We start from the raw sequence: 14,441 nt of genomic DNA, 5'->3' as shown, positions 1-14,441 counted from the left end.
ATCTTTGTAGCTGCCAGCATCCTGTTTGTGCCTTGGCAACAAGAAAAAAGCAGTTGGCATCTGTTTTTCCTTCTTTTAGCTTGCTGTAACTACAACAAAAACAAAACAATGTTCTTTTAGATACCAGTGTATTTGTCATCAAGACTATACCCCATGCCTCCATCAATGCAACACAAGTCCCAAAATATTGCTGTTAAAATGCACCTTGCTTATCTGTTTAAGAAATATATAGGGAAAGTGATGTTCAGGTGTTAGATTACAAAAGTGCAATTACTTGGGTTACTGCAGGCTGCATTGCATGGAGGACTTGACAAAGGTTTAAATGGGCAGTGACAGCTGGGGTTGATAGATAGCATAATCAGCTGATGTAGAGGATGCACTGAAGCAGTCCTCAGTGGACAGCTGGAGAGTACAGCTAAGCTACTGAGAGAGATGGTAACCTTGGGAGGAATGACTACTGATACTTTGTTTAATGGATATATAAGATATGTACTGCAGCTTCAGAATCCATCTAAAGTAGATTGCGTTCTAATGTGTGATTGTAATTAAAATTGTGTGAAAGCGCTTAAATCATTTTTTTCCAAGGTCAGTTTTATTTTGTATGATTTCCACCGGTTATGCACCACTAAAAACATACCCAGAACACAAATTCACAAAAAGATAATTTGTGGTTTTACTGGGGCTTATATGCTGGACTATTTCTCAGCCGGACTCAGTCACTTCTGGAAGTCTTGTCGTCACCATAAGGTTGCCAGGCAACCAACAAAGACTCTAAGAAGTAGCTGTGCCTGGCCCAAGCGGCAGCTACCATGGCTTGAGGCTGAAACCAATGTGGGAGTACCTTAAAGTGCAATGCCACCAGTGGCCGCCAGGTGCTGGCTCCAAAAAATCCCTGGCTCCCATTGACTCCCATTCAAGAAGCGTCAACTTCTCTTTAGAAATACAGACGCTTTTATCCAAAGCGACGTACATCTGAGAGCTGATACAACAGGAGAGAATGTCACACCTACGTCCATATTTATGTGCAGTCTATGACGTGGCCAAGAAGTAGTCCTGCATATACAGTAATTTTGTGATTGTTACACTTAAGTATTTGTGCGAATTAAACAGACATATTCATTAGTGAGCTTTAGGTGATAGTATGCAGATTTTTTTACCTTTAAAAATAGCCAGCCTAGGTGTTTCCTGTGCTTCAAAAACTTTCTCCTAGGTGAAGTATCACATTTAACCAAAAAACATGAGAGTGGTAACTCTCTACAAGAAAGCCAATTAGCATATTTCTCAAAATGTTGAACTATTCCTTTAAATGCTTTGCACATCAAATAAAGTCTAAGTGCCTCCCTTTGGATGTGTGCTGGAAATGATCAGGTTGGGAGAGTCCCCAGGGCAAACCCAGGAAGGACTACACTTCCCACCTGTCCTGGGAGTGTCTGAGGATTTCCCCCAAGAGGAACTGGAGGAAGTCTTGGAGAAAAGGACATGAGATGCTCTGGTTGCCACATACTGTTAGCAGCTAGGAGATGGATGGGTCATGCCTCTCTTGTTAAGCTTTATATTGTAGATGACTGGCACTGACCAATTTTAAATGTTAGATTTTCACCTGCATTTCTACACCTGTGTACAGGGTTATGATCAGTTTGGTAAGGCAACTGTACAAATTTCAATCAGCCCACTGAGGCCACGAAATTAGAGCTATGTTAGAGCTGAAAACAGCACCTCTGTTTGAAAGCGATAAATAAGAAGCAGCAGGGGCCATTCTGATAACCTTTTCGATAACACTAATGTAATTATTATTACATTTTGCTGTCTGCATGTTTGCCTAATTCTGTTTATGCCTGAAATTCAATTCCAGCTTAATAAAACCATCAATTTCTTTTGGTTACTTCACCAATATAACTTAGAGTAATGAACTCATTTTGCTGTTGTATGGAAATTTTGTCTCATTACAATAATTTTGCCTGATTCACTCGGCAGCCGATATTAAGAGTAAGGCCCTACAGTCATAGACTGGGTTATTATGCTATACATCACAAAGTGCATTAGGCTCATAAAACCTGTCAACAATAAGGTTGGAAAGTTTGTGCGCATGGCCCGGCAGGTTAATATATTTCCTCCAAAGACTGACTAGAAGTGTCCAAGCTATATTGCTGCTATACAGAAACCAATTTTCTCCTAGTTGGGAATTCCAGATTCAATACCCATCCCCCCTTCACACACATTACTTATCCTTAATCGACACAGATGCGTTTCCCATCAAATCGGCTATTTTAGTCTATCATAATTTCTGTACAGACTGGAGAGTTGATCTATTTGTAAAGTTGAAATCTGTCCTTTCAGATTCACTGGGAGATTAGGCAAGTCATATAAGAGAATACAATCCCTCTGTAACTGGAGATTTTTTCATAAACATACAGAAAGTGAATGAAATTAAATCAATTCCAGACAAAGCAGTGTTTTGTCTTCATAACACTTAGACTATGGTTCACTCAACCTCATAGACCCTAAAAAAAGCAGTTGGATGCTATATTGTCAATTAAGTTTGCTCTTTTGAATCCTTTTCCACATGATACATAATGCATGTTTTGGAACACTTCTAACACATATAGGATTGAATATTTCCAACTGCAAAGCCATTTACCAACATTGTATAGATAATATATAATTTAAATAACTGCAAGAACATATGCCGGCACAACCTTCAAACAAATTCATTATCATTTTAACAACATGATTGTATTGGCAAAAACAACTTCTTATTACAGATTTTGGATATGTGGGGAATATCCATTACATTTGCGTATAACTGACATCCCTTGATGGAAACCATAGTGTGTTTAACACATAGTTCCCGGTAAATTACTGGGATAACATTTCAAGCACTGCCAGTGATTTTCACTATTCACACATGCAGCTACATGCGGGAACTTTTCCATCTTGCGCCTTTTCACACATGCCATGGCAATGCTGGAATAGATGGGGCAAGAGACAGTCAAGCAGTTGGCGGTAATGCAACACTTATGAATGCCAACCGCCACAAAACTCACCAGATGAAGAGGATGGGGCAAGGCTGGATGTACATGTACACGGTGGAAGACATCTCTTTTTGTTTTCTGTTTCCAGCCATTCTTGTAAAAAACTTGTAGGCAAACAAAATAACTTGTATTGCTTGTTAGGTATCAAATCACCTGTGAAAGCATCGTCAGATGGACGTAACCCCTTATGTGCTTGTCCCTCCAATGTTAATTCTTTCATTCACAACACTGCCATACCGACATTTTCCCTGAAATGTTACTGGGTCTTGAGGTGGGAATTTGCAGTACAGATTTCCCTGAATATTGATCCCTGCTGCCATTCACATGACCCTTTGCAGGAAATGTTCCTGAACATTTCAGGGATAGACTGCGTGTGTGAAAGGGGCTCATGTTTGCCACAGGACCTACATGGCTGGCAAGTGAGTTGCACTGTGGCTTAGGAAGTAGAGCGGGTCATCCACTAATCAGAAGATCGGTGGGTCGATCCCCAGCTCCCCTCAGTATGTCGAAGTGTCCTTGGGCAAGATACTGAACCCCAAATTGCTGCAGAAGGCTGTGCCATTGGTGTGTGAATAATAATTAGAACTTCTGATGAGTAGTTTGACACCTTGCATGGCAGCCTCTGCAATCAGCCTATGAATGTGTGTGTGAATAGATGTGAATGTGGCATGTAGTGTAAAGCGCTTTGAGTGGTTGGAAGACTAGAAAGGCGCTACATAAATGCAGTCCATTTACCATTTACTACTCACACTTATGAAGAACCAAAGTGGGGACAAATATCAAACAACAGTGCATCATAAACCACATGTCAGTGTGAATGTGTGGCACAGAGAGAGCCTTCTTTGCACTTCTCATTGCTTCAAGGCGTCAAATGCAGTTCTGAAATAGCTTGATGCTTCTTGAAGAGGGTAATCTTTTGTAACAATCAATTACAATACATCCACCCCCCGTCTAAGCACTAATAGCTCCTGTCTGTGCACATGGTGAGGCATGTCTAGTAAATATACACTGTTTTCCTTTTAAATGTCTTATAATATGCATGGGGAACACAGAAACACACTATGATAGAAGGGCTGAGCATCAAAGCTGGAGAAGCAATTCAGCCGAGTTTCTCAGTCAAAGAAATGAGAATGGAGCAGTTTGTGGCTTTCCTCCCATTAGCCAGATTGAATTACTGTGTTTTACTTTTAAGGGCCATCTGTTCTGGTTTAAGTCATATTTCTAAATCTGTCATGTTGTGAGTGTGTATGTGTGGAGAACGCGTCTTTGATGGGTGGGAACAGTTTTTGCTCAAAATAAAAATGATGTGTAAAGACTATTGTGACATCAGTGACTTGCATGGAAATGCTGTCAGAGTTTGCAGACAGAGGTCCATCTAACACTGCCTGGCATCAGTTGCAAGGAAATATGAATACATTGATAACTGCAGGTAGTCAACAAATTATCCTCCTAAAGAAAGTTAATTGCAGGACACCATGCATCCTCTACATCACGTTTATGGACTTTGCAATGCAACATCTGACTTCTGATCTAAATAGCTGACAGATATTATTACATCTTGCTGGATTTATCACAGTTGAAGCGATTTAAATAAAATGGTTCCTGACATGATATGCATTCTGGCATAAGCTTGCCCTTTTTTTTCCAAATTCTGAAGGATACATAGATATGTAGATAGAGAGAGAGAGACTGCAGTGTGGTGAGACAGATAAAGAGATGGAGTAATGAGTGATGTGGTTCCCTCTAAGGGTGTAGTATAAGAAGCCTCATTGAATTGCAGTATGAAAAGATTATTCAAATGCTAGACAGTATGACAGAATCACTGTGAAGTGACATTGCTTCATCGTTAATTACTTAGTTTCTTAATTTGCAAGGATTGAATCTTAAGTCTTTCAGCTTTTTCATTAGACAACTGTTGGCTTTGTGTTGTAGCACACTTGCATAAATTGGTAAGTCTTGTGCTTAACATCGTGTATTAGCAGAAACAAACATAAAAACCCCACAGAGCTCTGGTTAAACTAGTATTTTACTTTGTCCCTCAAATGTTTCCAGATACAAAAAGTGCTCTTTACATCAGATACACTTCACTATACATCAGGGATACATGTTAATTTAGGATACCAAGAGGGCTTTTAATTTAATCAGTGCTTTCAGGCATACATTTCTGTTGTGTCATATTCTTTCCTCTTTCTGATTTGAAAAGCTGACACCATGCTATACAATTTAGGCCTGGAAGAGCCTCTGAAATGTCAGTGATCCACTGTGCCGTTGCAAAGTTGGAGTAGCATGGCTTTAAGGGACAAACCATTTCCCTGTCAGCAGAAAGACTCTCCAGAACAACCTCTCCGCAGCCCAGCAGGCCTTGCACTGTCACTGAGTCCCACGATTGAATTGAATGGTCCACAGATTACTCAATTATTTCTATATACCAGCCTTCCATGGCAGACTAAAGGCCTATTATTGGAGGGACTGAGACCATAGGAACTTATTACATGTGTGACCTTTTAAAGCCTTTCACCGTGATGGATCTCAGGTGAGAATTTACTGGAATCAATTTTTATCTGAAAGCTCGATGCTTGCTCACCGGCCCAGCCCTGTGTGAAACCTTCACTTTGTAAAAAAACAAAAAGAAGGAAAGAGAGAGACATCCCCTTGACTACTGGAAATGGGCAACATTTTAAAGTAGCCCAAATGCCTTTGTGTCCTTTCCTCACAAATTAAAAGAGACTTTGAAATAGAGGGCTGGAGGAAGTGCCGGATTATTGTGCTTAATCAAGGTAGAAATACAAAGACAGAGCCAGTTCCCCAAAGGTTCACATCAAAAGGTGCATCCCACTTTGTGAGCTATTTAATCAGTTAAAACACAGATGGCAGGCTGCCGCAATTAATTAATCATATATGAGGCATCCTGTACCTGCTAGCAGAAAGTATGTCAGTGCTACAGAGATCTCATTTGGATTTCATTGTAACTATGTGCCACCAGAATAATTGCCGAATATGAATAGGACTGGCTGTGGATGTTATGTTGGACATAATGTACTGAATTTAAACTGCTGTTGTCCCTGCGTACAGTATATTTTACTACTGCTTCATCCTAGCAGAGTAAATTTCAGTTATCATTATTGCAAGATGTGTTAATCCAACTTTCTGTTGCCTGTGATGCTGCTTTGAAGTATTTTATGATAAAGCCTCATTTTGTGACCCTCGGTCAAACTACTTTTTCATACTGGTCAACAAAAACAGAAAGATCAATAACTGTGCAAGTGAAAGTCAGAAGTATCAGTGAGTTTTTTTTGACATCACAAGCAGTAGTGACAGCTGATCTTTACCTGGTTCCAGACCTCTGTTCAGCGATTTATATATGAATGTAAAGTCTGGTGTTGAGCCTGTCGATGCTTATTTCCCCTTGTTAGAGAAATATTTGATCCAATCAGAGCTTAGTGAGTGGGACTACATCATAGCTAGCTCGCTACCTAGCTACATTCATGAAACATAGCATCAGAAAGTGCATATCACTAAAGATAATGACTCATAAAGAAGCAGGTATAGATTAATAATGGGCTCAAATGTAGCTGTGAAACATGCAGCATTTACAACAGGACATTACAATCAACTGTATGAAATCCCAAAGCCAAACTAATAAAATAGTCACAATAAAAATCTTAATCTGACTGGAAAGTAAATGGCCTGGTGTGTATCCCTACTAAATTATACATTTTAATGGAATCTGTCAGACTATAACCGTTTATAAAGTCACTACGCATTAGATTTAAAATGTGTTTATGAGAGATCTTGCAAACACCAAAAAAGCTTAAATGCTTTAAGGTTACGGTATAGTTAGGCTACTAGATATATTATCCAAGGGGCAATATGAATATTTATATAATATCATGCATACTGTAGCTTGATACTGGTTCACAAAGTTAAAACAATAACCCTGTTGTACAGTAACAGGTAATGCACAATTAATGTTATTTTGAGTATAGCAAATTTATTTTGTGTCTATACAGACCTCCTCGCTAGATGGATAATGCAGCCAGTGTAATAGGAGGAAATAAAAATATTTCTTTAGAGTAGAGTTGTGTTGAGATAACAAAAGTTAAGACATGAACCAGTAGCTATGTATAACTCCAGCAAGAGTAAAACATATCTAAGTTGTAGTAAGAGGAATAAAACATATATGGTTTTGTTTGTGGTTGCTGAGAGGATGTTAGTAGTTTGTGGTAACACATCTTCAGGCCATGACAGACTGGATAGTTAAAAATGTTGCCAATATGTTGTTTTGTTGAGAACACTGTTTGATGTATTTGATCTGAGCTTTTAACAGTGATTCTGATTTAGATTATAAGGGTGGTGTCCGAGAAAGTATTTTAAAGTATTCTTTTAAACTGACTCCCTTTTTTCATGGGTAATATCGTACAGATTGAGCAAAATTGCAAGCTCTTGCAAATGATTCAATTTCCAGAGTGCTCTGTTTTCTGTCATAGCTTATAATTGAATGCATTCACCTAGCATAAATAAGATGAAGTGAAAACCAAAAAGAGTCTGGGTAGTGACAACAAATATTAAGAATGACTGGGATATGGGTAGGTCAGACGTCTGCCCTGTTAGCTTTATATAATAGCACATAGTCTCCAAAAACACATTGTCCCATTGTCTTGCATTGTACAAAATGAACAAACGATGCACAAAATGATGAAACTGTCAAAAGAGTCACTGGGTCTATGATTCTTCAAATATGGGAAAATGGATTGTATGTTAGTAAAGAGGAGTTGTGGTTAAATTAATCTTATATTCCAGTTGTACAATGAATGATAAGTTACTTTGTTCACATGCTAACAGAATACCACAAGATATATCCATACCTTACATACAGTATAAACTAGTCCCCACTTCCCTTTTCCTCTGTTATTCTCTGTCACTCAGACACACAGATATACACCCCAGCTTGTAGACATTTTGATCTCTCAGCTTTTTTTAGACATTTTATACATGAAATGTTTCCACTCAGTCCCATAGTGTATATCCTTAGGAGCGTGAGGCGACTGCATCAAAACAGAGATAATCAAAAATAATATACAATATACATCCTCTCTGGATCATCCATACTCAACAAGGTGATGTGCTCTCTCTCTCTCTATTCTTTACGAAAGGAAAATTGCACATGTAATAAAATCCAATTTTATATTTCATTCTGAGAACTACAATAAACACAAAACAAGCAGTAAATAAGCTTTTCAAAAAGCTGATTACCAAAGCAATTTATTGCCAAGTCCAGGACTGTGTTAAAGCAGAGCAGCGCTGAAAGTGGAGGGGCCCACATTCCAAATCTTCTCTCCCTCAAGCTCTTTGCTTGCCATGTTATTAGCTGGGCTGCTTGGTGAGGAGCCAATCTGATCAACTTATTTTACTATATAATGCTCCAGCTCCCGCTGAAAGCAGTTAAAAAAGGATTGTGATTGAGGTCATCCTTGCACCCATCAGGGTGGCAAACACTGCTACGTACATTACTACAGCCGTTTTCTGTCAGTGTCTGGGTTGGCTTTTCAGAAAACACAGCGACAAAGCTTAATATGCAGTCATATAAATTACATTTTTATGTCTAAATAGACCTGATGTATCTGAATTATATTGGGTCTCCAGTGTCTATACATGATCAAACACACCTGTCTATAGGCCCATGTGGTTCTTGATTTAACTGGTTCCCTTTCAGGCTTTGGATGTTACTTACTGTAAGTATCATATATAAATGAGGACCTGAATAATGTCTTCATCTGGAGCAAAATTAGTAATGATATAATGTCATTATACATATCACCAGGTATCTTTTAAGCAAAAAAAAGGAAAACTTGTTCAGATTCCAATTTTACTCTCCCTTTTTATGGTAAAGTTTTTGTTCACAAACACTGATAAAACACAGGAATACTGTGAAAAATGTTTTAGGGTTTTTGTCTGCAGCATTGTATTGTTCATATCTTAAATTAGCTCCAACTTTAGGTGGGTATTGAGGAATGAGCAAAAAGTAAAAAGTCTGCATAATATTTTTGAATATAAATTGAGGCAGTGATGGCACAGGAGAAAATGCTATGTGGGGATTATTCACAGTTATATAATGTTAGGAAGAAAACCAGGCGCTTCTCATTTTGGTCACTTATCCCTCATTGTAAAGGTCTGTATATTTCATTGCTGGTGCAGCAGCTTAGGGGATACATTTCAAAGCAGCAAATAAAAATTGGCTAAACTTCCAAAATTAGCACTTCAAAGTCAAACATGATTTGCAGCAAGGGAAGGGGTGGAAGCAGTGTGACTGTGAAAGTGAGTTTGTAAAAGCTAACTGTGTGTGTGTGTGTGTGTGCGTGTGTGTGTGTGTGTGGTGAAGCTGATGTACAGAGTTCAGCATTAGGCCTTAGAACCAATTTCTAGGCAAATTGGTTTCATTTAAGAATGAGATCACAGAGTAAGCAAACCTCTTTCAGGGCAAGTTCATGCATCTGTAGCCATTTATTTCAGTTTTATATGCATTGCCTGGCACTGGCTGTTGGTAGGTAGAATATGCATAATCTTAGCCATGGGCACCATACTATAGTTAACGTGTTCACATTTACCTGTTATTACCATGAAGTTAAATAGTTTCTTCCATTTTATTGCATTCTGTCTAAAAGAGCTTCAACAGTCATTTAGCATTTTGTTTTCTATATTCCTTCCAGCACTGTTGTGGAATCAGTACTAATCAAAGCCACATGCAACTAATTGCCCTCTCCAGTCCCTTGCACAGAGCACAAGCAGGCCCATTAGGCATCAATGGAACATATGTTGGAGTTTTTGAGTGGGTGTGAAAATCAGTTTATTTTCAAGGGGAATAATAGTCACTTGACCACAGTTACCAAATCTGTTCATATTCATTTGTTTAAGGTGTTCATTGTATTTTAAATCAAATGCTATAGCTTTGTCTGTGAGGCTGTAAGGTCACAGCTGTCTGTCTGAAGGACACCATCGCGGTTCGTGAGTAGACAATAAAGATTATCATTTCAAACAATTATGTCATGAACATTAAGCAAAGACATACAAAAATACATGAGGTCACGTCATTGTCATCAACATCTCTTGTTTTTACGGTAACAGGCCAAATCTCACTTCAACCACTATTTTTCTGAATAATTCCGAAGAATTAAATGGGTCCCAGTTGTGTTTTATTCCGTATCAAAGGATGAATAACCTTCCAGTCAGGACAAACATATTCGAAAAGTGATTCATTCCAACTTCCATTCACACAATAAACATATAAGAAGGACTTTGTACTCAAACACGCACATAAGACTTTAGACAGTTTTTAAACAGCCGTATTGTAACTCTGTGTTTTGTTTTTTGACTTGATGTGTATGTTTTTACTTTGTTCACTGTGTAAGCCACATCAGAGACAAATTTCCATTGCCATGTGATGAACAATTCATTTTTTCTGTTTGTGATTTGGTTAAAGGAAACAGGCCTGGGTCACCCATCACTGCAAATTTGGTGCTGTGATGAAAGTTCACAGTTAAGAGAAATTGTTGTGAGAGAAATGCAGCAAAATCTTTGGTCATCAATCCAGGTGGTCCTAGATTGCTCTTTGAGCTTTGGTGATCAGGACCAAATTCTGACTGTGTGACTGCTACTACGACGTACATCTATAATACACCAATACACTGGCTGGTGAGATATGTCATAAGTGTCATTTTTGAATAAAGTTTAACACATCTTTAGTACACACAAACCAAAATGATGGAGACGAAACGAAAAAAGATAACGTAAGAGCGGCGCAGATGGATGCTGATGATGTGCCCCTGCTTTCATATACTTTTCTGTATTTACATTGTAGTGCTAGAATTCACTGCACATTCATCACATTGATACTGTACAGTCTGGGACAGTCAAATCTGAGTTAAATCAACAATACTAAAAATATGCTATAGCCCATACTGTAAGGAAGAGGTTGGGTCGGCAGAGTAATTCAAGATGTGTCAGGTTATAATGGCCGCACCGTACACCTGCATGGATATGATTGGACGTCGCAAGTCAGCTGTTAGCCACACGGATGAGAAAAAGCCAGTTATTTTGAAGCATGAATGAAATAACTGATCATAGTCAGCGAAAGTGACTTCAGTGCCTGATCTGACACTGTACTCCATTTTATTTGACATAACTTTCCAGCTTTAACCAAATATTGTAGAAAAAAATGTGTTCTTGGTATTGGCACATTACAGGTTTTGCAGATTTGTCCATTATCATTATTCTGTTTGCTGAGAGAGTTAAGTCATGGCAATAAAAACAACCATCTTTAAATAAAGGACCCTTTGGGATAACATGTTTATTGAGAAGACCACATTATAATGCTTAGGTTGTTCTCATTATATTATCATGCTATTATATCATGCTTTAAACCTAGACAGAATTAGATCCTTTGACTTGTACAGAAAAGGCATTTCCAAACAACAAACTCTCTGTCCTATCAAGAAAGTAACGTGTTGTGGGAGGAAAATTATTGTCCAGAGCTGTTATGCAGATAATGATTAAAATTTCCCACATGGCAATAATGAGATTGATTCCTCGCCAAGAGTTGGACACCACACCAATTTAAAAAATACACTGGCAAGAGGTTACTTTCCGTATTACCTGCAGTAATCAAAATGCATAGCCTACCATCAGTTTCTTCTCCCAAAAAACTCTCATCCATAAAATTAAAGCCAGTATAATTAGAGCTGTTGCAGTGTTGATGAACCCAAAATGAAACACAGAATCACAAGTTTCACTTAGAATTTTGGCATCCTCTCCACTTATCGGCCTTCCTTGCGGTTTTTATCCTCCATGCACCCTTTATGACCATGCTCTGCTGACAGCTGTCCCTATGTCAATACGAATGTCTGTCAAGAGAGATTATACATCACATGAATCGAGGCAGATAATGAGCAAGAGGGAAGGGCACTTTTTAACACCCCCTCGTGTGCAACATATGACACGAGCCAAGCTAATTAAGCAGATGCCATAATGCAGTAATCAGGAACACAGAGGAGGTTGGAGAATTCACAAACTTGAGTCATAACAGCGCAACATTTGGTGCTTAAGAACTTCTCCACCAACACAAGCAGATGGGAATGCCAAGCTGCAGTGCATGTGTATTTATGTGTGTGAGCATGCATGTGTGTGTGTCATGTTTTGTAATTCTGGATGAATGTGTATGTGTCTCAATAGTATCTGTGTGTGCATATCTGCTGCGTCTCTCTATCTTATTCTGTATGTTTTACTATATGATTACTATTGAAATGTGTTGGTGGGCATATACAGTCATGGTGTATTCTGCGTGTATTGGTGCATGTGTGTGCATGACAGAACACATACATCTGAATCTGTGTGTGTGTGTGTGTGAATTTACAGCTGGGGACAGCGTTACCTGGTGAGGTGTTTTCCTCATTATTTTCCCGGAAAATGAGCAATCAGCCATATTGCATGGAGCCTGATTGTTTCCCTCTGTAAATCAATCCAGGAATTGCAATTAAAATGTTCTCTTATGTGGTATAATTGATGTCTACCTAATCCTTTATTTGCACACCTGCCGGTGAGTCTGAATTTTTAATGAATTTCTAATTAATGCTCTTTGCACACTTGATTTATGTGTTAGCAAATTATATTGCTGTTTGTGTCCTGCTGGTGGAAAAGTGCCCACAGAATGTCAAACCTGAGTTGAAATCTGAAGTTTGCCTGCTTTCACTAAAAAGGAAGAAAGACACTGAGTTGAATAAGAATAAAATAATGATTAAAAAATACAGCAGTGTAGGTTGGACATATTGAATGTTTATGATTATTCTGTAATTGTTGTAGGCCCTAGACAGCACATTGATTGATACATTGGCTCAGCCACATTAAGCATGCGGTGTATTCCCAGTCATGTCTGTATGCACCTGTGTAAACTCTGACACACTCCCCTACCTTGCTTTTTTTATTATGGTTGTCCTGCTATATTTGGGGCATCAAGCATAAACTAACCGCAAAGTATGCCAGTTTTATTGAGCATTTACACAGGTGGGCATGACGTGCAACTTGTGTTTTTTTTTTGTTTTTTTGTTTTTTTTGTCCAGGTTTGATCTAAAGCACAAGCAGTGACCTGATGTGAGAAGTCTGCATTATTCTCACTGTGTCATATAATGTTTCAGGCACTTTAGAACATCCCAGTAAATCAGAGCCGGTGACATAAGATGACCAATAGCATGTCTTTTTCATATCCAGGGTCTAATATGTCACACATGAGGTCCTGCAGCTTGTGATGTCATCATACCAGAGTGAAATTAAAAGCCAGAGACCTCTATCAACCTCTTTTTCAACTTGGAACTTAAATGGTCTGAGGATTGTATTTGCTTTAGCATTTTGCTTATTTTCTCTCTAAGAGTAATATTTGTATTTCTTCACCGTTAATTAACTATGTGAAAACATTTCATTTTATGAAATGGTAACATGGCAACAGTGTTGAGGTTTTAATTTGGCAGAAATAATTTAAATAGACCCAAAGTGGCTCTAAAATGTTAAACATAATTAACTAATTGTAAAAATGGCTTAGCTCATTGTAGTCCAAATAAACTATAAATTACCAGCTGAAAATTTAAAATGAAAACTTTTATCATCCCTACGTGTATTATTTGAATACACAAACGCCAATCATAATAATCAGATATTTTGATAATGCACAAAGAAAGGATGTGTACCCATTGTGCTGCCTAATATATTTATAATTATCAACTTTATCATGTTATTTGCAGCACTTAATCTTCAAGAGATTCTTATAAAATATCATTTTTAATTCGAGACACACTTGTCAATGTCAACATAAAATGATAACTTGATTAAGTCGTGCAACTCCATGTTATATGCAAAGTGACTTTACATAAATTATCACTTGAGGGATCTGCTGAATATCTGACAGCTCTACCAGAGTTGGTGTATTGTTGGCTTTTGGTGTGTGTATCAGATATAACCTCATCAGATAAACAGACAGTGTCACACAGCTCCATTAACAAAGTCTTCTGGGAAAAGTACTTTTTAATACAGCTCTGCACCTCTGTTGCTGATGAGTTTGAATGCGCTCAAACTCAATGAGCATTCATTTTCTCTCTAATTTAGTTGCTGTTGCATTTCATTTCCAGGTCAATTCACCCTCATAATCAGATGGCAATTAGTGAAGCATGAATCACAGAGAGCAGCTCAGCTTAACTCACTCCCTTTCATGACACCTGCAAGTCCACAACAACACAGTTTGGAGAAGCATTCTTTTATTCCAAATAAAATCTTATTTAGTTCATTTTAAACAGCATCTCTAATTCCATCAGAACTCTGTAAAATGTAATAAAACTTGTTTTGTTGCATCATGTTTTAAAGAAGGACTTC

The 14,441-nt window shown here is 38.1% G+C and overlaps 1 long non-coding RNA gene across 2 annotated transcripts in view; it reads left to right on the top strand.

Moving 5' to 3' along the window:
- Positions 1-14,441, top strand: part of LOC121881554 — a 42,572-nt gene that overhangs the window by 16,440 nt on the left and 11,691 nt on the right. Inside the window, exon 3 of one of the 2 annotated variants that reach the window (XR_006091836.1) lies at positions 1,369-2,037. The exons of the other annotated variant lie outside the window; for it this stretch is intronic. This is a non-coding gene — a long non-coding RNA (uncharacterized LOC121881554). Of the gene's footprint in view, positions 1-1,368; positions 2,038-14,441 lie in introns of those variants that run through there. 2 annotated transcript variants of the gene reach the window in all.

This window comes from Thunnus maccoyii, chromosome 1, assembly GCF_910596095.1.
Source record: "Thunnus maccoyii chromosome 1, fThuMac1.1, whole genome shotgun sequence".
NCBI lineage: Eukaryota > Metazoa > Chordata > Actinopteri > Scombriformes > Scombridae > Thunnus > Thunnus maccoyii.
The sequence above is the reverse complement of the archived record's forward strand: the minus strand, read 5'-3'. Positions and strand labels throughout refer to the sequence as shown.